At 45.3% G+C, this 21,807-nt stretch overlaps 1 protein-coding gene across 3 annotated transcripts in view; it reads left to right on the forward strand.

Moving 5' to 3' along the window:
- The first annotated feature begins 1,812 nt into the window (after positions 1-1,812).
- The window catches only part of LOC137413428 (protocadherin Fat 1), a 372,531-nt gene continuing 352,536 nt past the window's right edge, over positions 1,813-21,807 (forward strand). For all 3 annotated transcript variants that reach the window (XM_078766236.1, XM_078766237.1, XM_078766238.1), the window contains exon 1: positions 1,813-1,950. The gene's annotated coding sequence lies outside the window, so the exon portion shown is untranslated. The remainder of the gene's footprint in view (positions 1,951-21,807) is intronic.

Genomic DNA, 21,807 nt, shown 5'->3' on the forward strand with positions numbered 1-21,807 from the left:
AGGAAGTCCGCAAGCCATGCATGGAGATTTCCATGGATACCATAGGAGTAGAGTTTGGTGAGCAGAGCTGGGTGCCAGACTGTATCGAAGGCACAACCCATCTGCAATTCCCTGTGTGTGTGAACGGGCCCGAGTCCGGGGAATAAGATAAGATTGACTAAGGCTGCTCTGTGTCTCTGCATCCCCAATCATTGTACATACGTGTGGGAATAATTAAACCTGCGTTCTTCCTTTCTTCCATGCGATCGTTTCCGTGGTTTCTTCATTGGCTAAGCGTGGTACGAATAGGATCGCTCAAATCGGGTTCCACTAACTAAGACTGCATGAACCACGTGGTACCCAATCCGCTCGGCGTACTCAAACCACACGTGGCTCGTGCGAGGCTTGCTTCCTCGCTTCCGTGGCGGCGCAGGGAATTAGGTTAGGTACGAGCGAGAATTGGTCCCGAGAACCTACTCTGCATTTGCCCGGAAGGGACGTGTCAAGCCTCGGTTCCGCCAAGCCCAGAAAGAACAAGGGGATTAATCCCCCCTTGGTAAGGGGAAGAAGGGTGGCGAAGAACCGTAACAATATATATATATATATATATATATATATATATATATATATATATATATATATATATATATATATATATATATATATATATATATATCTAGAACGATATCTCAAAAAGTTATGGACAGATTCAGAGGAAACTTGGGAGACAGGTTGGGGGTGTGACACGGAAGCAATGATTCATTTTGGTGAAGATTGCAATCCGGATCAGATCATTTTAAAGTGATTTTTCACCATTGAGTGATCGGGTTAAAACCGATGTGAAGCACGATATCTCAAAACGTTATGGACGACTTATGGCAAACCATTGTGGATTGTGGTTCAGGTCCGAATCCAGATTCGACCTATCAGTGGATACAAAACGTAACCTGTTCAGCCAGGTGGAGGTACGCTCTCTACCTAGTTCCATTGTCCATCATCCATGAGATTCTGTTGCGCGTTATTGGCTGCATCGGTCAGGTGTTTAACCCAGTACAGTCAAAAGTAAGACCACTGGTTGGTGCTACCTGTGTATTTTGGTAACACTGTTATAAATATCAGTATAAATCATAATTTTAAAAGATCAAAATTACATTCAGTGCTTCGAGCAAGTATAACTCGACCAGGACGCATTGCGTGTGCAGAGGCCCGTGGAGCGCCATCGACAGGTGTCGCTCAGCCCGAACACCTGCATCACAGGTGGGAGTGCAGGCAGGACGGTGTGTAATTGGTCAGTTTTAGTCCGTGGATCCTCGTCTAACAACAGTGAATGAGATTATATACAGTATATTCGACATAAATATATAAGACTATTGTTTAACGCCATTAGTAAGGAGAGGGAGGAGCATCACCCACCTGTGTGACAATGCATCCTCAATCAATAATATGAATTTACCTCCAAACCCGCGGTGTCATCAGCATCAATGAACCGATTAAAGAGTAAAAGTAACATTATATTATGGCGGGAGGGAAGACTGAGCAGGGTGGGTGTGGTTGGGGGGAAGGTTACGAGGGTTACCGCACCAAGAATCCCAAAGGATGGGGACGAATGGGAGGGACAAGTAGCGCATTTACGAGTTTCTTGTTTTCGAGCCTGTACCCGAAAAGGTGTCCCGCAGCCGCTTCTCGAACTCTAACCACACGGTGCTTGTTGTAATGTAATTATTGTATGCGAACCTGGGGGCGCTGGGGTTATAAAGCTGCGCCGGAGTGAGCGCGTGGACGCACCTTGGTGCTCGCCCCGCCCAGCGACCACGCCCCCAGACCCGCTCGCGGCAGCCGCTCCCACCGAGTTGCCAGTGTGCTCTGGGAGCTGCAGGCCGGGGACGCTGCAGCAAGAGGACCATATCGTGCCCGGATCGGCGTCATGGCGTGGGAATCGCGTACGCCTATGGAGCACAACTCCTTCTGACGGTAAGTGTAAGGTGTACCTGGCGGAAATCAGGAGTTTCTGACTCGTGTTTAATGCGCGCGCCTCGGTGTGAGTGAGCGCTCTCCTTCGCGCAGCACGAGGGGTTTCGTACTGCCGTGGGAACCCACGAACCCCCCGGCCCGGACCCCCGTCCTCCCTCCCCGGGTTTCCGCATCAGCACGTTCGTCTCCCGCGGACGCTCCATCTCCCGGGACACCCATTCTGTGCCTCGGAATCCCATTCGGGCCGCGTGGCCTCACGGTCCGGACCCGGTGTGGCGGTGCACATGGACACGCGGACTGTGTCGCGCACCGAGTCCTCCCATCGAACCGGTGGACAATGAGTCGCTCCTGACGTCCGTCCCGAATTCCCCGACACGAGGCCGCGTTACAGTTCATTCATTCCACGCTCCTTTTGTTCCGAGCTTCGCGGATCATTCAAACTCACCGGCGAGCAGAACTTCCCGCGTGACTGCGGCACAACCCGCACCTGCTTCGTCAACTTAACAACAGTTGTTACGAGAACTTTTGTACAATCGTGTTAAGTAAAGTGCAGGAACAGCCTGAGTGTGAACAAGCGACTTGCTCGCGCCCCGCTGTCCGTAGCGACTCCCAGCAATGTGCAAATGGATATCGGGGTTATCTTTGGTAAACGATCGACGCGGCACCCCGCGGGCATTCAATCCGAGCGCCCTGCTGGCATTTGATCTGAGCGACCCGCGGGTATTTAATCTGAGCGCCCCGTGGGCATTTAATCTGAGCGCCCCACAGGCATTCAATCTGAGCGACCCGCGGGCATTTAATCTGAGCGCCCTGCGGGCATTTAATCTGAGCGCCCCACGGGCATTCAATTTGACCGCCCCACAGGCATTCAATCTGAGCACCCCGCGGGCATTTAATGTGAGTGCCCGCAGGCATTTAATCTGAGCGCCCCGTGGGCATTTAATCTGAGCGCCCCACAGGCATTCAATCTGAGCGACCCGCGGGCATTTAATCTGAGCGCCCTGCGGGCATTTAATCTGAGCGCCCCACGGGCATTCAATTTGACCGCCCCACAGGCATTCAATCTGAGCACCCCGCGGGCATTTAATGTGAGTGCCCGCAGGCATTTAATCTGAGCGCCCCGCAGGAATTCAATCTGAGCGCCCCGCGGGTATTCAATCTTAGCGCTCCGCGGGAATTCAATCTGAGCGCCCCGCGGGAATTCAATCTGAGCGCCCCGCGGGCATTTAATGTGAGTGCCCGCAGGCATTTAATCTGACCGCCCCACAGGCATTCAATCTGAGTGCCCCGTGGGTATTCAATCTGAGTGCCCCGTGGGTATTCAATCTGAGTGCTCCGCGGGTATTCAATCTGAGTGCCCCGCGGACATTTAATGTGAGTGCCCGCATGCATTTAATCTGAGCGCCCCGTGGGTATTCAATCTGAGCGCCCCGCGGGAATTCAATCTGAGCGCCCCGCGGGCATTTAATGTGAGTGACCGCAGGCATTCAATCTGAGCGCCCCGTGGGTATTCAATCTGAGCGCCCCGCGGGAATTCAATCTGAGCGCCCCACAGGCATTTAATGTGAGTGCCCGCAGGCATTTAATCTGACCGCCCCACAGGCATTCAATCTGAGCGCCCCGTGGGTATTCAATCTGAGCGCTCCACGGGTATTCAATCTGAGCGCCCCGCAGGAATTCAATCTGAGTGCCCCACGGGTATTCAATCTGAGCGCCCCGCGGGAATTCGATCTGAGCGCCCCGCGGGAATTCAATCTTAGCGCCCCGCATGCATTTAATCTGAGCGCCCCGCGGGCACTTCATCTGAGTGCCCCGTGGGCATTTAATCTGAGCGCCCGCAGGCATTCAATCTGACCACCCCACGGGCATTTAATCTGAGCACCCCATGGGCATTCAATCTGACTGTCTGTGAGCATTCAATTTGACCATCCATCGGCATTCAATCTGAGCGCCCCGCAGGCATTAATCTGAGTGCCCCACGGGCATTCAATGTGACCGTCATGCGGGCATTTAATCTGACCGCCCCAGGGTCATTTCTTCTGAGTGCCCCACAGGCATTTAATCTGAGTGCCCCATGGGCATTCAATCTGACCCGCCCATGGGCATTAAATCTGAGCACCCCATGGGCATTTAATCTGACTGCCCAAAGGGCATTTAATCTGAGCGCCCACAGGCATTCAATATGAGAGCCCACGGGCATTTAATCTAACTGCCAAACGGGCATTTAATCTGAGCTCCCACAGGCATTCAATCTGAGCACCCCATGGGCATTCAATATGACCGTGCGTGGGCATTCAATCTGACTGCCCCACAGGAATTCAATCTGAGCTCCCCACGGGCGTTTATTCTGAGCGCCCCACGGGCATTTAATTTCAGCACCCCATTGGCACTTCATCTGAGTGCCCCGTGGGCATTTAGTCTGAGCGCCCGCAGGCATTCAATCTGACCACCCCACGGGCATTTAATCTGAGCGGCACATGGGCATTCAATCTGACCGTCTGTGGGCATTCAATCTGACCGTCCACGGGCATTCAATCTGAGCGCCCCGCAGGCATTCAGTCTGACCGCCCAGTGGGCATTTAATCTGAGCGCCCCACAGGCATTCAATCTGACCGCCCCACGGGCATTTAATCTGAGCGCCCACAGGCATTCAAGCTGACCGCCCCACGGCCATTAAATCTGAGCGCCCGCGGGCATTTAATCTGAGCGCCCCACGGGCATTCAATCTGACCGTCTGCGGGCATTCAATATGACCATCCGCGGGCATTCAATCCGAGCTTACCGCAGGCATTTAATCTGACCGCCCAATGGGCCTTTAATCTGAGCGCCCGCAGGCATTAAATCTGAGCACCCCACCGGCATTCAATCTGACCGTCCGCGGGCATTCAATCTGAGCGCCCCACGCGCATTCAATCTGACCGTCCTCGGGCACTTAATCTGAGTGCCCCGCGGGCATTTCTGATCATCTGCAGTTTCCCAAATGGGGGGGGGGGGGGGGGGAGCGAGGGGGAGTAGTGGAGTGTGACCAATTGTAGCAATCTCTGTTGTCCTATTATAAATGTTAATGACGGGACCAAGTATATTCCTTCTGTCTATACTCTATAGCCTTTCCTGTGCTGTCACTGAGCACATGTCACAGCAGTAACAAAAATTACCCTTTGACCCGAGCCCGTGTGCTAACGCGATTGTTTGCCCTGATTGAGGGCTCATTTTCCTTTGTGAGCCGTGGCTCGATCTGTGTGGCCGCAATGTCCCCAAAGTATCTTATTTACAATGTGCAAGTACAGGCACCGAACATTGGGGTGGCAACTCTTTCAATGATGATCGGAGGACGAGACGAGTCACCGCGACATCAAATTCATCCCATTTGACCAAACGATCTTCCCTATCCATACGATCCATTTTGACACAACGTTACATGTCATGTGAAGCTTTAGGACTTTTCATACTCTACATTGAGAGCAGTGAAAGATTATGCAGATCTAGGGTAGTCAATGTTCCTGTACATTTAGTGTAGTGAAGGTCCCTGGAGATTTAGGGTAGTGAAAGTTCCTCTCATTTATAGCAGTGGAAAGTTCCTGTTGATTTTGCATGTTAAAAGTTCCCAAAGATTTAGAGCAACGAAGGTTCCAATAGATTTAGGGGAGTAAAAGTTCCTCTCATTTCGGACAGTGAAAGTTCCTGTTGATTTTGGGGAATGAAAGTTCCTGTTGAGTTCGTTGGTGAAGGTTCCGATAGTTTTCCATAATGGAAAGTTCCTGTAATTATGTGGCAGGAAAAGTTCCTGTAGAGTTTCGGTAGTGAAGGTTCTGACAGTTTTCCATAATGGAAAGTTCCTGTAATTATGTGGCAGGAAAAGTTCCTGTGGAGTTCGGTAGTTAAGGTTCCGATAGATTTAGGGGAGTAAATGTTCCTCTCATTTAGGACAGTGAAAGTTCCTGTTGGTTTTGGGGAATGAAAGTTCCTGTAGAGTTCGGTAGTGAATGTTCCGGAGATTTTCATAACGGAAGTTCCTGTAATTAAGTGGCAGTGAAAGTTCCTGTAGAGTTTGGTAGTGAAGGTTCCCATAGATTTTCATAATGGAAAGTTCCTGTAATTATATGGCATTGAAAGTTGCTGTAGAGTTCGGTAGTGAAGGTTCCAACAGATTGAAATAATTGAAAGTTCCTATAATTATATGGCATTGAAAGTTGCTGTAGAGTTCGGCAGTGAAGGTTCCTACAGATTGAAATAATTGAAAGTTCCTATAATTATATGGCAGTGAAAGTTGCTGTTGAGTTCGGTAGTGAAGGTTCCGATAGATTTTCATAAGGGAAAGTTCCTATAATTATATGGCATTGAAAGTTGCTGTAGAGTTCGGTAGTGAAGGTTCCGATAGATTTTCATAACGGAAAGTTCCTATAATTATATGGCAGTGAAAGTTGCTGTTGAGTTCGGTAGTGAAGGTTCCGATAGATTTTCATAAGGGAAAGTTCCTATAATTATATGGCATTGAAAGTTGCTGTAGAGTTCGGTAGTGAAGGTTCTGATAGATTTTCATAACGGAAAGTTCCTATAATTATATGGCATTGAAAGTTGCTGTAGAGTTCGGTAGTGAAGGTTCCGATAGATTTTCATAACGGAAAGTTCCTATTATTATATGGCATTGAAAGTTGCTGCAGAGTTCGGTAGTGAAGGTTCCGATAGATTTTCATAATGGAAAGTTCCTATAATTATATGGCATTGAAAGTTGCTGTAGAGTTCGGTCGTGAAGGTTCCTACATATTGAAATAATTGAAAGTTCGTATAATTATATGGCATTGAAAGTTGCTGTAGAGTTCGGCAGTGAAGATTCATACAGATTGATATAATTGAAAGTTCCTATATTTATATGGCAGTGGAAGTTGCTGTAGCGTTCGGTAGTGAAGGTTCCGATAGATTTTCATAACGGAAAGTTCCTATAATTATATGGCATTGGAAGTTGCTGTAGAGTTCAGTAATGAAGGTTCCTACAGATTTTCATAATGGAAAGTTCCTATAATTATATGGCAGTGAAAGTTGTTGTAGAGTTCGGTAGTGAAGGTTCCGATAGATTTTCATAACGGAAAGTTCCTATAATTATATGGCATTGAAAGTTGCTGTAGAGTTCGGTAGTGAAGGTTCTGATATAATTTTAGCATTGAAAGTTCCTGTACTTATTTGGCAGTGAAAGTTTTTCCATAGATAAAAGCAAAGAAGGTTCCTGTAAGATATAGGATGATAAAAGTTCCTGTTGATTTTATGGCGGATGAAAGTTCCAGTAGAGTTCCGTCGTGAAAGTTCCTGTAGATTTAGAGGAATAAAAGTTCCTCTAACTTAGGGCAGTGTAAAGTTCATGTTTATTGAGAGCATTGCCTTTGATTTAAGACATTGAAATCACATGTGCAGAATACGAATTGGAAATGACCTGTGCGTGTGTCCGTGGAATGTAATAACCAGCTCATCTCGGCCTTGAAATCACCGCCGCATGACTACTTTTCAGGTGCAATTTGAGTTGGAAGTTAAATCAGGACAGAGTAAGAGACAAATCGCAGGCACCATTTTTGTGTCCCTTGGCATTTCCAGGATGTGCGATATATTCTGTAGATTTTCAAACATCATTTTAAAAAATCTTCAACTTCACACACTGCTCTGTTTAAAAAAGATGTCTGTACCTGAGTGACCGCTCTACGTGCGTGGCATGGAAACTGCCCGGTGGAGACCGTGCTTCGTGAAGGTCCATCGTGCGGTTTCCAAAGTGGAACGAGAGGACATGCAGGCCATATCATTATAGGAATTCTGAGTTTCGCCTTGTTCAAAGCAATACTACAATTACTTCCTTATTCAGGAACACCATAGTCTTTGTGATCAGCAAGGCTTGTTTTGCAAGAGGAAGTGTGTGCTGAAGGGAAATCAGGGTGTGCCTTGGCCATCTGCGCGTCTGTAGGCAAGTCTGAGCTTGATGAGAGATGGAGGCTTGTTACCTGCTGGATTCGTTTTACTGGAGCGCAGCAGGTACCTCCCATTGTGGCTTGCTCTGTCAGCTTCTTCAAATTTGCATGGTCTTGGCATGTTTGTCTTGTTCTACCCGTACCTACATTGACCTGTGCCAAAATTAAATTAACCACACCTGTGCAAAAACAAGAGGTGTGTGCGCGTACGTCCTTGTGAAAAAACGTGATTTGTACTCCGGTCAAGATGTTGACGCATCACGTGAGTCTTGAATAAGATACTGTTGGATCATTTTACTGAATATAAATTATGGTACATGGGCTGGCTTATTTAACAACATTGTCTGGACACGATATCAGCGCAACACACCGTCCTCAAAGGTGTGTATAACTAGCTAATATATTCTACCTGTGGCAGATTGTAAACGGGACCTAACCAAACTTAAATCAACATAAAACTTAACCCAAGTCATAAATTAAAATGACGTAATGCAATGAGAGTCTTTGACATCCTCTTCTAAGAAGACCAAAATTAAATAATAATTCAAACATCTGTAGGCACATTCGATTAATGAAGGAGAAAGAGAATGCCACCATGAAAGTACTTGAGTGAGTAACATATGAATGCATTCACCTGCACATGAGGTTGCAGAATATGTTCCGACCAACCAAACACCACAGCACCTCCTAAGTACCTCCTCACATACTCATCGAACCAATGGATGCCACACACATGCCCGCTCACTTTGTAAAATGCGTACGAACATGCATACTCACAAATACCGCCAACATACTCACATGCTTTATAGCTTGTGTACAAATACATGTTTGAGAGGAGTGAATACTTTTGCAGACCACTGTATGTCTCCACAACGTAATACCGCACTGTCAGATCATCATCCTCTGTTATAATTAAAGCTTAGAAACAGTCCAAAATACCCTAAATGGCAGTGTTAAAATCTTGGCTAGCAATACCTACAAACTCGAGGGAGAACCACTTAATGTCCTACATTCCTTAAAACAATCCGAAAAAAAAAACGGTCACAACTATCTCACTGAACATCTCCCATGCTTTAGACTTTGTCTAGCATCCCGTCCGAATTTCCAAACGGTCAGATAATTGTATCTGGGATTCTCTCCCAGAAGAGATGTCAGATTTATTGTGCTCTTACGAGCAGTGAGTTGCATTCGATGAAATACTATGCCATGACAGCTCTGGAGGCTACTGCCGCACAATTTAGTATTCTAAGAAAAACTAGAAAGCATCTGAAAATGCAAAGTCTGTCCGCATCCTCATGTATTTAGACGTCTTCTTCTTCGGTATGCTCAAAATAACGAAAACAGTTTAAAAAGAATACAAAATGAGAATTAATGATTTTATGCAGTCTTGACATGCTGCATAAAATCATTCAGATCTTCAGATCTAAAAAATAATCAGCTTTTACCTTTTGTTGGTGAACCAGTTATGTGACCTAATATGCCTTTTCTTAAAGTTTGAGGTCAATTGGGCAAAAATTGACGATTTTCTGCAACTTTGACCATTCACCTTTTTATCTAAAAAAACAACATTCGGCTTGTAGCTTTTGAGTAGTGAACCAATGCAGTGTGACCCAATATGCAAATTCTTAAAATTTCAGGTCAATCGGATGAAAATTGACGATTTTATGTGATGGTGACTTTTGACCGTTTGACCAAATTATTAATTTGCCTTCTCCATATTCTCATAATAAAGCTTTGTTGAAAATTTGATGACAAAACTCAAATGGTAACAAAAGTTACGGCCCAGACAGACACACACACAGACACACAGACACGCAGGCACACAGACACACAGACACACACACAGACACACAGAAGTGATTACAAAACCCAATCTCTTGCTGTGCAGTGGACGGACTAATAATGAGAAAATAATGCAATTAGTCGTACTCCTGGAAGGTTCCCTTTAGCGCAAGAAAGACACATATTCTAAATATGCCCATCCATAGGAATTGGCAGGAAAATTCCTCAATTGATTTCTGTGGTCAGACTCTGGGCCCCATTCCAGTGGATTTGGAACTGCGTACACTCGTCCCTCTATACAAGGGGAAAGGTGACCCTCTGGACTGTGGCTCGTATCGAGCGATAAAGTTATTGGAGCATGGAATGAAGGTGTTGGAAAGGGTGTTGGAGAGGAGGATAAGGAAGAAAGTGAAAATTGACGAAATGCAGCTTGGATTTATGCCAGGACGAGGAACGACAGACGTGCTTTTTATTACAAGGCAGTTGCAGGAGAAGTACATGGAGAAGAGGAAGAAGTTGTTTCTTGGGTTTGTTGATCTGGAGAAAGCATTCGATAGGGTTCCACGTGAAGTAGTGACATGGGCATTGAGGAAGTTAGGAGTGGGGAAATGGTTGATCAGAGTAGTGATGGCAATGTACAAAAGAGCACGCACAGCTGTAAGGACAAAGGACGGGAACAGTGGTGAGTTTGAGGTGAAGGTGGGAGTGCATCAAGGGTCGGTACTAAGTCCACTACTATTTGTAGCTGTGATGGAGGTGATGGCTCGGAACATAAAGGAGGGTTTACCGTGGGAGTTGTTGTATGCAGATGATCTGGTGTTGATTGCAGAAAGTATGGATGGACTGAAGGAGAAGATGAACAAGGGGAAGGAATGTATGGAGACAAAAGGTCTGAAGGTGAATATCAGAAAAACGAAGGTGATGGCAAGTGGTAAAGCATGTGGTGAGGTGGAAAGAACAGGGAAGTGGCCGTGTGCTGTGTGCAGGAAGGGTGTCGGAGTGAATTCCATTCAATGTACAATGTGCGCTGAGTGGGTTCATCAAAAATGTAGTGGTTTGAGAGGGTCATTAACCAGTGTGGCAGCTACATTGAAGTGTAAGGTGTGCACAGAGGGAGCTGCAGATGGAGGAAATGTTGAGTTGGATCTTGGAGACGGCGGGAAGCTGGAAGGTGTGAAAACATTTTGCTACCTAGGAGACATGCTGAATGGAGAAGGTGGATCAGACTTGGCAACGGTTGCGAGAGTGAGATGTGCATGGAAGAAGTTTCGGAACTGAGTGGCGTGCTGACGAGGAGGGGAGTGTTGTTGAAGCTGAAGGGAAAGGTGTATGCTGCATGTGTGAGAAGTGTTATGATTTATGGGAGCGAGACATGGGTAATGAACGTAGAGCAGCAATGAAGGCTGGAAAGGGTGGAAATGCGAATGGTTCAGTGGATGTGTGGAGTATCGTTGAGAGAGAGGAAGACAAATGATGAATTACGAAAGATGATGGGAATAGAGTCTGTGATGGATGCTGTGAAGAGAAACAGTTTGAGATGGTTTGGTCATGTGTTGAGGAAGGATGAAAGTGACTGGTTGAGAAGAGTGATGGAAATGAATGTTGAAGTAAGTAGAGGACGGGGAAGACCGAGAAAGACTTGGCTAAAGATGGTGGAAGAAGAAATGCGGGCAAGGGGGTTAACAAGGGGAGATGCAGAAAATAGGGCAAAATGGAGAAGATTGTCATGGGGACCGCAAGGCTAACCCCTTGCTCTTGCAGGGAAAATGGCCTTAAAATGCCTGTTGTTGTTGTTGTTGGTCAGACTCTGGGAGTACAGCATCTGGAGTTTCTGGCCCTTTCTATCAGCTAGAATGCTATATTGTATCTCTAAGGTGATTGTGTCTCTTGTAGCCGACGGTCGCATTTCGCATTGGAATTCTCCACAGGGCCAAATCCTTCCTCTGCCATCCTCAGCTTATAAAGGTGTCCAAAGCCTTTATCTGGAGTGTCATGGAATATGGCTCCCCACCATGGACTCATGCTGCTTCCCATATTGCCCTCTTTGAGACCTTAAAATCAAAGCTGCTTCAAGACATTCAAATCTTGCATCAGAAAGATTTGTCTTGAGGTCTGCTTCCTGCTCATCGGAGGTAGATTGGTGGCCTTGCAGTTGTTATCTTCTTTATATTCTGGTTTTACTCTCCCTTCTTCCATCTCTCCTCTGTCCAGCTACTGGCCTTCGACTACTAAATGCTCCACTACCCTTCCACTGCAACACTACTAAACTACTAAATGTTGAGATGTAAGCAAGCAGCATGTACAATTTTTATAGTGTTTGGTAAGACTCTGTCAGGGTTTGAACCGTCGACCTCAACCATAGGTTGGCAACCATTGCACACATTTTGATGGGCCAAATAACCACTTTTGTTGAATTTCCTTGAGAAAGGGACCTCACGTTAAAAATAGCTTTTAATTTAGTGACAATTTGGTGAAATGAAAGTATTAAACTTTACTTTATAATATATACTAGTGAGATACCCATGCTATGCACGAGTGGGAGGCCAGAAGCAAACAGGCAATGCAGATACGGCGAATGCTAAAGCATGAAACCAATAAATTCCACATTCCTGTAGCACCTTTAGTTACACATCAGACATGGACAGCAAATTCGTGAAGGACTTCCATGAAAAACGTACCCGTTCGCAAACAAACGGGTACGTTCACGTAGAGAAACATCGATCGTGGGTCCATGGCGATCCGTGAAGTTCACGTTCAGAAAGTAGAAACCATCACGGCATGTCGTCATTCACTTGAACTCGATATCTCTTTTTTCATTCCAAACAACATAACTCCAATCACAAATTAATCACAAAATAAACTTTTAACAACATTGTTAATGTTTCCTTCATTGTAAAAACTACCAGGTCAACAGTTAATAATGCATTTTTTTTTGCATTTATTTTATATAGCGCTTTTCAGGAAGCCCAAAGACGCTTTGACAGAGTGCAAAACATAATGCATAGCAAAACATAAAAACAATTGCAAAAAAAGAAGAATCAATAGGGAAATATTCAAAGCACAAAGGAGGGAGAAGGAGAGGAGATAGTCAGGGGTTAGATGCTGTGGGTTAAATGTTGAATGCAGTGTTGAACAGGTGGGTCTTGAGTGATGTTTTGAACGTGGTGAGTGAGGAGGAGTCTCTGATGGTGTGAGGTAGCGAGTTCCAGAGGGTGGGAGCAGCGATGGAGAAGGCCCTGTCCCCCCAGGATCTAAATTTGGTCTGGATGGGGGGGGGGGGGGGGGGGGGGTCAGGAGGTTGGTACCAGCAGAGCGGAGGTTGCGGGTGGGAGTGTGTCTGGAGAGGAGGTCAGCCAGGTAGGATGGGGCCAGGTTATGGAGGGCTTTGTAGGTCAAGAGGAGGATTTTGTACTGGATTCTCTGGGAGATGGGGAGCCAGTGAAGCTTGTAAAGGACGGGGGTGATGTGGTCACGGGTCCGGGAATGGGTGAGTAGACGGGCAGCAGAGTTCTGAATGTATTGGAGTTTATTGGTGATGAGGGTGAACCATAAAGGAGGCTATTGCAGTAGTCCAGACGGGAAGTGATGAAGGCGTGGATGAGGGTTTCTGCAGCCACGGAGGAGAGGGATGGACGGAGACGGGCGATGTTTTTCAGGTGAAAGAAGGCTGTCTTTGTGATCTGTTTAGTGTATTTGTCGAAGGAGAGGGTTTGGTCAAAGATGATGCCAAGATTCCGGATGTGAGGGGAGGTGGATACTGGGAAACCGTCGATGTTGAGGGCAAAGTTATGGGTGGACTTGGTGAGCGTTTTTGGGCCAATGATGATTATTTCAGATTTATCACAGTTGAGTTAAGTTTGAGGAAGTTGATTTGAAGCCAGGATTTTATTTCAGTGATGCAGTTTGTCAGGATAGAGTGGGTGGCGGTGGAGATGGACTTGGTGGAGATGAAAAGCTGGATGTCATCGGCGAAGCAGTGGAATTGGAGACCATGACGGCGGATTAAATGACCGAGGGGGGACAGGTAAAGGATGAAGAGGAGGGGGCCAAGAACTGAACCTTGGGGGACACCTTGGGGGAGGGGAGCAGTGGGGGATTTGCAGTTATTGATGGAGATGAACTGACGTCTGTCAGAGAGGTATGATTTAATCCAAGAGAGGGCAGTGCCGGTAATGTTAAAGGTGGTTTCAAGTCGGGTGAGGAGGATGGTGTGATCGATGGTGTCAAAGGCGGCGCTGAGGTCGAGGAGGATGAGAATGTTGAGGTTGCCAGCGTCAGAGGAGAGGAGAAGGTCGTTGGTGATTTTGAGGAGAGCAGTTTCAGTACTGTGGTTGGAGCGGAATCCGGATTGGAATGTTTCATACAGGTTATTGGCAGAGAGGTGATGTTTGAGTTGAGTGGCTACAGCGCGTTCCAAAACCTTTGACAGAAAGGGTAGGTTGGAGATGGGTCTGAAGTTATTTAGGGTGTCAGGGTTTAGTCCAGGTTTTTTCAGAATGGGGGTAACAGCAGCAATTTTGAGGGATGGTGGGACGATGCCTGTAGACAGGGAGGAGTTTATTGTTGCAATGATAAGTGGAGAGAGAGCAGGAAGGGAGGCCTTGACAAAGCTGGAGGGGATGGGGTCAAGAGTGCAGGTGGCAGTTTTCATTCCGATGAGGAGTTCAGAGAGGTCAGTAGGGGAGACTGGGGAGAATTGAGACAGGGGATGGCAGGATAAGGGGGGGCAGGTGGTTTGAGGGGGAGCGGGTGCGGCGGTGGTCAAGCTGTTGTAGATGTTTTCAATTTTGCGTTGGAAGAATGAAAGGAAGGAGATGCAGTTGTCTATTGTGAATGACTGGGTGGTGGTGTTCAGGGGGCTGAGGAGTTTGTTTATTGTAGAGAAGAGTGCTTTTGGATTTCCGGAGCCAGAGTGGATAATTTGAGAGTAGTAGGCGGAGCGGGCACGGGAGAGGGCATCTTTATAGTGTTGTATGTGGTCCTTGTAGGCCTGGGAGTGAACTGTGAGACCTGTTTTATTGCGGAGTCTTTCAAGTTGGCGAGCACGAGTTTTCATCAGGCGGAGTTCAGGGGTAAACCAGGGAGCAGAATGGGTGAAAGAAACTGTTTTGGTTTTTATAGGCACAAGTTGGTCAAGGCAGGAGGAGAGAGTGTGGTTGTAGTAGTGAGTGAGGTCAGAAGGGGTGTGGAGGTCAACGAAGGGAGAAGTGGACATTTTTTCAGAGAGGGTCGATGAGAATGAGGTAGGTGAAAGAGCGTTTAGCTTACGGAAGTTAATAGTGTGATAATTCCTTGGTGCTGGGGTGGGGATGTTGATGGTCAGAGTGATGGCTAGGTGGTCAGAGAGAGTGAGGTCGGAGCCAGAGAGATGGTGCAAAATTAGTCCAGTAGAGCAGACAAGGTCCAAAATGTGACCACGGTTATGGGTAGGAAAGTTGACATGTTGAGTGAGGTTAAAGCAGGTGAGTAAATCAATGAAGTCAGTGGTTAGCGTGGAGTCAGTGGAGTCCATGTGGATATTGAAATCACCAAGGAGGAGGATTGAGGGGGAGAGGGAACATAGCTGGGTCAGAAAGTAGGAGAAGTCAGACAGGAATGATGGGTGTGGTTTGGGAGGGCGGTAGACAACAGCCATGACTGACTGTGTGTGACCAGAGAGTTTAAAAGCCAGGTGTTCAAATGATGGAGCAGACGAGATGGAGATGAGGTTTGTCTTGATGTCTTGTCGGTGAATAACGGCAATTCCACCACCTCGGCCCTCCGAGCGTGGTTTATTGATGTAAGAATATCCATTGGGTGTGGTGAGGTTGAGCGTGTAGTAGTCCAGTGGTTGTTGCCAGGTCTCAGTGAGACAGAGAAAGTCCAGTTTATTTTCCAGGATGTAGTCGTTCAGGATGAGGCATTTGTTGTTGAGGGACCGGGTATTGAACAGGGTGAGCTTGATGTTGTTTTGTACGGCGGGTATGAATCCAGGTGATTTGGCCAGGGTTCGCAGACAGGAGGTGCGATTTTGTGCGTTGTTGTGACCAGGTGTGTTGGGACGATGAGTGGGAGTGCGCTGAGCCGACCAGAGGATGGGGATGGAGTGACCTGATTGTAAATAAACAATCTTACGACCGGAGCCAAGGTGAATGTACCTGGGTCGACGCAGGAGTTCATTCGATTTGATTGCAGAGATGCATGATGGGGTGGAGCGGGTTTTAAGCAGGAGAAGCCTTGCGGCGGAGTACAGCAGACTAAGGCTTTATACACTGCCCAAATAGCTATGTGGAATTCTCTCATGTAGAGATTAAACCCACGTCGTTTGAACTTTGGCCGAGGTCATTATTTACTTTTAATGATGTTTATATACGAATCAAAAGGAAGATAATTGGTTTTGGGTCGTCCTTTCCGCATATCTCGTGGGATTGTGAGTTGGAGAGATGGCCGTGATGGCGGGGAGGGGGTTGGCATTCTCTCAAGTAGGGATTCAACCCATGTCCTTATAAAAGGTCTTTGTCCGAGGTCACCGAGCCCGATCGGTGCAGCTGTGCAGCGATCGGTGCAGCCGTTTGTGCGGCTCCCAGGAAAATAACGTTATGCGGGAGTCCAAACCTGAAAATGGTGGAGGCCAAAACTGAAATTGGAAAAACAATATAGCCTATTTTACTCCAGGAGATCCCAGGATTACCCACCCAAAATATCGTTGCGATCGCTGTTTTGCGGTACCTTTGAACGGATGGACAGACGAACGGACAGACAAAAGGACATTTGGTGAATTATAGTAAGATTATATATAGACTAATGTGGCAGTGAATCAATTCCTTCGACTACAAACAAAAAGCTACTTTTAATTTGTATTTTTAAAATCTTTATCGTTTGAGCAACACCACGATATAACGCCAATTATAGCGATCCGGAATAACCTATATAAAGGATTTGTGCAAGTTAATTAATCATCTAAAGTCCATTTGTAACTTTATGCAAGTGAGGTGAGAGGTTTAAATTAACCACACCTGTGCAAAAACAAGAGGTAATTTGCATGGCGGCGCTTCTCTACTTACATCACCTAAGAAAACACATCGGCCAGGACTCCTTGCTTGGTGCTCAAAACACACCGTTTGTGATCGTTTTCATTTGTTCTTTACGATGCATTAACCTCTTAAATCTTTTCCGGGCCTTCTCGTAGTTTTCGTCACTGTTGTGATGATGTCATGACATGAGTGTTTCCCACGTCATGCAGAGTTACTTTGATCCGGGCAAGTTTTAGAGACGTAAAAGGTAGATATCTTTATTACTTAGTCCCCTACAGGTTTCACCGGAGGAGACTATCGGTTTCCTCTCCGGCCATTCATCCATCCATCCATCTGTTCGTCTGTTCGTCTGTCTGTCTGTCTGCCCCACCTGTCGTTTTCCAGACTTTTTTTCCATACTCTAACTGTCTAACATATTCAACTGCAACTTGGTAGATGTCTTTACTATGATAAGTTAAAGAACACGTTTGAGTTTTCGAGCGTTTCACCAATTTTTCACGGAGTTATTCCCTTTTTGGACTTGGAAAACATCAAATGTTATAATACATGGGTCAGTTTTCCAGACTTTTTCCCCCATACCTTTTAACGTATTCAACTAAAACTTCGTACATGTCTTTATTACTTTTGCCACCAAAGGTGAATGGAGGTTGTTTTCACCCGTCTGTTTGTCTGTTTGTTACTTGGCAAAAACATTTTTTTGGACAAGTATGTTGATCACTCCGATTTGTGTTTGTTTGTGTGTGTATGTGTGTGTTTGTGTGTTTGTCTCTACGCTCACTTATACTTGACTAAAAAAAAAAAAAAAAACACCTTTAGAGGCCATTTTTCCCCGCAAGCGGGGGTTGGCCTTTTTCGGGAACTGTGGTTGTTGTTGTTTTTCGGTCCCCTTTTTGAAGCAATGTTTTACGGCCGGATGCCCTTCCTGACGCCAACCCTTTTTGCCGCCTTTAACGACAAGCAGGGAATTACCAGTGAACTGGTACTCAATTAGCCGACCACGGAAGGATGAACAGGCTGAGTCAACCCCCCTGGCGTTAATTCAGCGATCGACCGGGATTCGAACCCAGGATCCTAGGATCCTAAGCCGGCACCCTAGCCGCTAGCCCAACGCCAGGAACGCTTATACTTGACTACACGTCACAATTTTAAACCGATCTTCATGAAACCTCACCAAACGGTAGAGTTTGTGGTCCGACAAAATACTATTTATTTTTGAGGTCAAAAGGTCACAAGGTCAATATAGGCCAAAGGTCGACCACTTTTTTCAGATTTTTAAAATGCTCGATTTTCATCTGATTGACTTGAAATTTGAATAGGATTTTCATATCATCTTACTGAATTCAACCACGAAATATATTTGAGGTCAACATAGGCCAAAAAGTCAACATAGGTCAAATTTCTAAAATTTTCAATTTTCATCTGATTAACTTAAAATTTGATGACGATTTGTATATCAGGTCATGGAATTCAACCACCAATTATGTTTGAGGTCAAAAGGATGCTCTACTGAGTGCCATTCTACGTTATTTTTACCTCCACCACCAAAGATGGATGGAGGTTATGTTTTCACCCCTGTCTGTCTGTCTGTCTGTTTGTTTGTTTGTTTGTGAACAAGATATCTCAAAAATTTGTGGACGGATTCAGACAATTTGGCAGAGATGTAGCGTATGTGACAAGAACGAAATTATTAGATTTTGGTGAAGATCCGGATTCGGATCCGGCTAGTAAAAATTTTAAAGTGATTATTTACCATTGGGAGATAGGGCCAACAACGATATATAGCAGGATATCTCAAAAAGTTGTGGACTGATTTATACAAAACTTGGTGGACAAGGACGATTCGATTCGATTTAGTGAAGATCTGAATATGGATTCGGATATGAGAATTATTTAATTATAAGTGATTCTTCATTGAGTGATAGGGCTAAAATCAACTTATAGCAGGATATCTCAAAAAGTTATGGACGGACTTGGATGGAACTTAGTGGATAGATTGTGTGTGTGACAAGAAAGAATCGATTCGATTTTGGTGAAGATCTAAATATGGATTCGGATATGAGAATTATTTAATTATGAAGTTGATTCTTCACCATTGAGTGATGGGGCCAAAAACGATACCTAGCAGCATATCTCAAAAAGCTATGGACGGATTTGGACGAAACTTTGTGGATCGATTGTATGCCAAGACCGAATCGATTCGATTTTGGTGAAGATCTGAATATTGATTTGGATACGAGTATTATTTAATTTTTGTAAGTGATTCTTCACCATTAAGAGATAGGGAGAAAAGCGATATATCACATGATATTTATAAAAGTTGTGGACGAGTTATGACTAAACTTTGTGGACGAGTTGGTTCGGTGACAAGAACAAGCCGATCCGATTTTGGTTCAGGTCCGCATTCAGATTCGGCCTTTCAGTAAACTGTTCAGCCTGGCGGAGGTATGCGCTCTACCAAGTGCTGTTCTAGTTATGATAAGTTACAGTTGAACAAGTTTGAGGTTTCGAACATTTCACCAATTTTTCACAGGGTTATGCCCTTTTTGGACTTAGAAAATATCACATATTATACATGGGTCAGTTTCCAGACTTTTTCTCCATACCATTTCGCATATTGAACTGAAACTTCGTACATGTCTTTATTATGACAAGTTACAGAAACTGCAACCTCATCTGTAGCTTTGCATACCGAAACCAATTTGTCCTACTGTGTATGGCTAACAATTGCCGAGCGCTTAGAACAAGAGCATTCATTGGGACCGGTAGGGGACAGGTATTGCAAAGCAATTCTCTCGTTATTTATTTATTTTTCTTGACAGAAATGAGGCTCATGAAAGGGAAAAGTGGATCTGACAGTGGGACAAACATCAGGGGAATAAACGAACAGGATAAGCAGAAACAGAGGAAATGGATGAGGGGAGGAAACTGAAACTAGTAAGTAACATGGTTGAGTTAGGAAAGGTTAATGAGGATAATAAAGATCATGGGACAGGTTTGGGGATTTGGGAAGAGATGGTGGTGAACTGCTTCCTCGAATCCCTATGCGGGGGAGAGTGAGACAGAACAAAGTCTGGAAGGTGGTTCCACAGATGAGAATATAATAGCAGGAAATAAAAGATGAGGTGTGCAATGGGCCTAGATTTTGGAATTTCAACAAGGCTTTTGGAATTTTATCGGATTATGGAAGTTTAACCTATTGCAGGTTATGGTATTTCCTCCTCTCTTTGTCTCACCTCTTTTGTTTGTTCATTCCTTTGCTTATTGTGTCTACCTGTGGCCGCACTGTTAGTTTATTTGCTTCTTTAGTGTCAGCTATCACGCTCATCCATGATCCTCGCCTTGCGTGCAGAAATAGCCCATCAAAGATAAGCATAGCACGATATTGGAATTGTAAGTACAATATCTTGTTCCAGAACGATATATAGAACAACAATTGACGATGTATCAGTTGCAATTGATCACAGATTGGGAAATCGGAAGTGGAGCATACCTCATGAATCCAAGATGATACTATCGATCCAAACTCGGTACGGTGTGTCGGCCATGATACTGTGAACAGGCAGCGCATCTGTGCATAGTTTTTCAAGAAACTCATCTCTTTGTTCTCTGAATGGTCCATCAAGAAGTGGAAAAAACCCCGGAATTGTTGGCAGCTGTGCATAATGTAGGAAGGCTGGCTCTGCCCAGAGGTTATATATACGGGGCTTCGTACATTGTTGGCAGAAGATTGATTGTGGGTTATAATATGAGCTCCCTCACAAGGAACTTCAATGCAGAAGGAGGCCATGAAGGCCATCAAACCTGCGCAATGGTTACCAACCTATGGTTGTTTGTCCATGCTCTGTCCTTTTTCATTTCCGAGTGTCAGGGGAGGAAGCAGCATGTACCATGTCTTTGGTATGATTCGACCGGAGTTTGAACCACCGACTTCCCAGACTCCGAGCGGATGCTCTAATCATTATACCAACGATTCTGGTTATCATGGGCTTTGCTGTGTTTCTTTTTTTGGAGGGATCAGAAGGGGGGCAAAGGGGGTACATCTAAGCAACCTTTGATGGAATTCTCTTCATATATAATATCTAAATGTCACTAACAAAGGCGTGTCTCCCAGCCCACAGGTTAGCGAAGGATCGTATGCTATTTTAAAGTCTGCGGCCAATGTCCTACGGCTCTACATGCATCTGACTCACTGCAGGTGTTGAGCATGTGTGCTCACAGTGCAGCAAGGGTGTGGAGGTGTTTTCTGGTGCTGGAATATTGCTTCTGTGGAAATAAAATGCCTTTTGTGTTATTTGGTTGCATTCACATAGAGATGAGTCCTGGACTGATTCGGTTTTAATAAAACCTTATTAACATCCATATACAGAGCCCTCCACAAGTATTGGAACAGTGAAGTCCAATTTGTTATTATTGCTATACACTCAAGATATTTGGGTTTGAGATCAAAAGATGAATATGAGGCAAGAGTACAGAAGGTCATCTTTTATGTATATATGTTTTACCATTGCAGAACAATACCACTTTTTATGTTCAGTCCCTCAATTTTAGCTATGCATAAGCGTTGCAACAGATAAACTTAAAGTAAAGTGGTATTAATAGTTAGTATTTGGTTATGTATCCCTTGCATTCAATAACTGCATCGAGCCTGTGACCCATCGACATCATCAAACTCATGGTATCTTCCTTGGAGATGCTTTGCCAGGCCTTTACTGCAGCCATTTTCAGTTGTTGTTTGTTTTGGGTGTTTCTGACTATAGTCTCCTCTTCAGCAAGTGAAATGCATGCTCCAATGGATTTAAATCGGGAGATTGACTCTGCCAGTCTAAAACTTTCCACTTTTTCCCCTGATGAACTTCTTGGTTGCGTTTGCAGTGTGTTTTGGGTCATGTATAAACAGCTACAGTTGAATCAATCTTACTGTATGGGTGTGAGTCGGGGACGCTGACTAGTAGCATGACACGTAAAATAGATGGCAACTACACCAAGCTCCTCCGTAAAATACTCATCCGATGGCAAGACCACGTCACAAACATTGAACTATATGGTAATTTGCCAAGAAATTCTGAAGTTGTGAGGAAGAGGCGTTTGAGATTGGTGGGTCATGTCCTCCGACA

Source organism: Myxine glutinosa, chromosome 12, assembly GCF_964187855.1.
Source record: "Myxine glutinosa chromosome 12, kmMyxGlut1.1, whole genome shotgun sequence".
Taxonomy (NCBI): Eukaryota; Metazoa; Chordata; class Myxini; order Myxiniformes; family Myxinidae; genus Myxine; species Myxine glutinosa.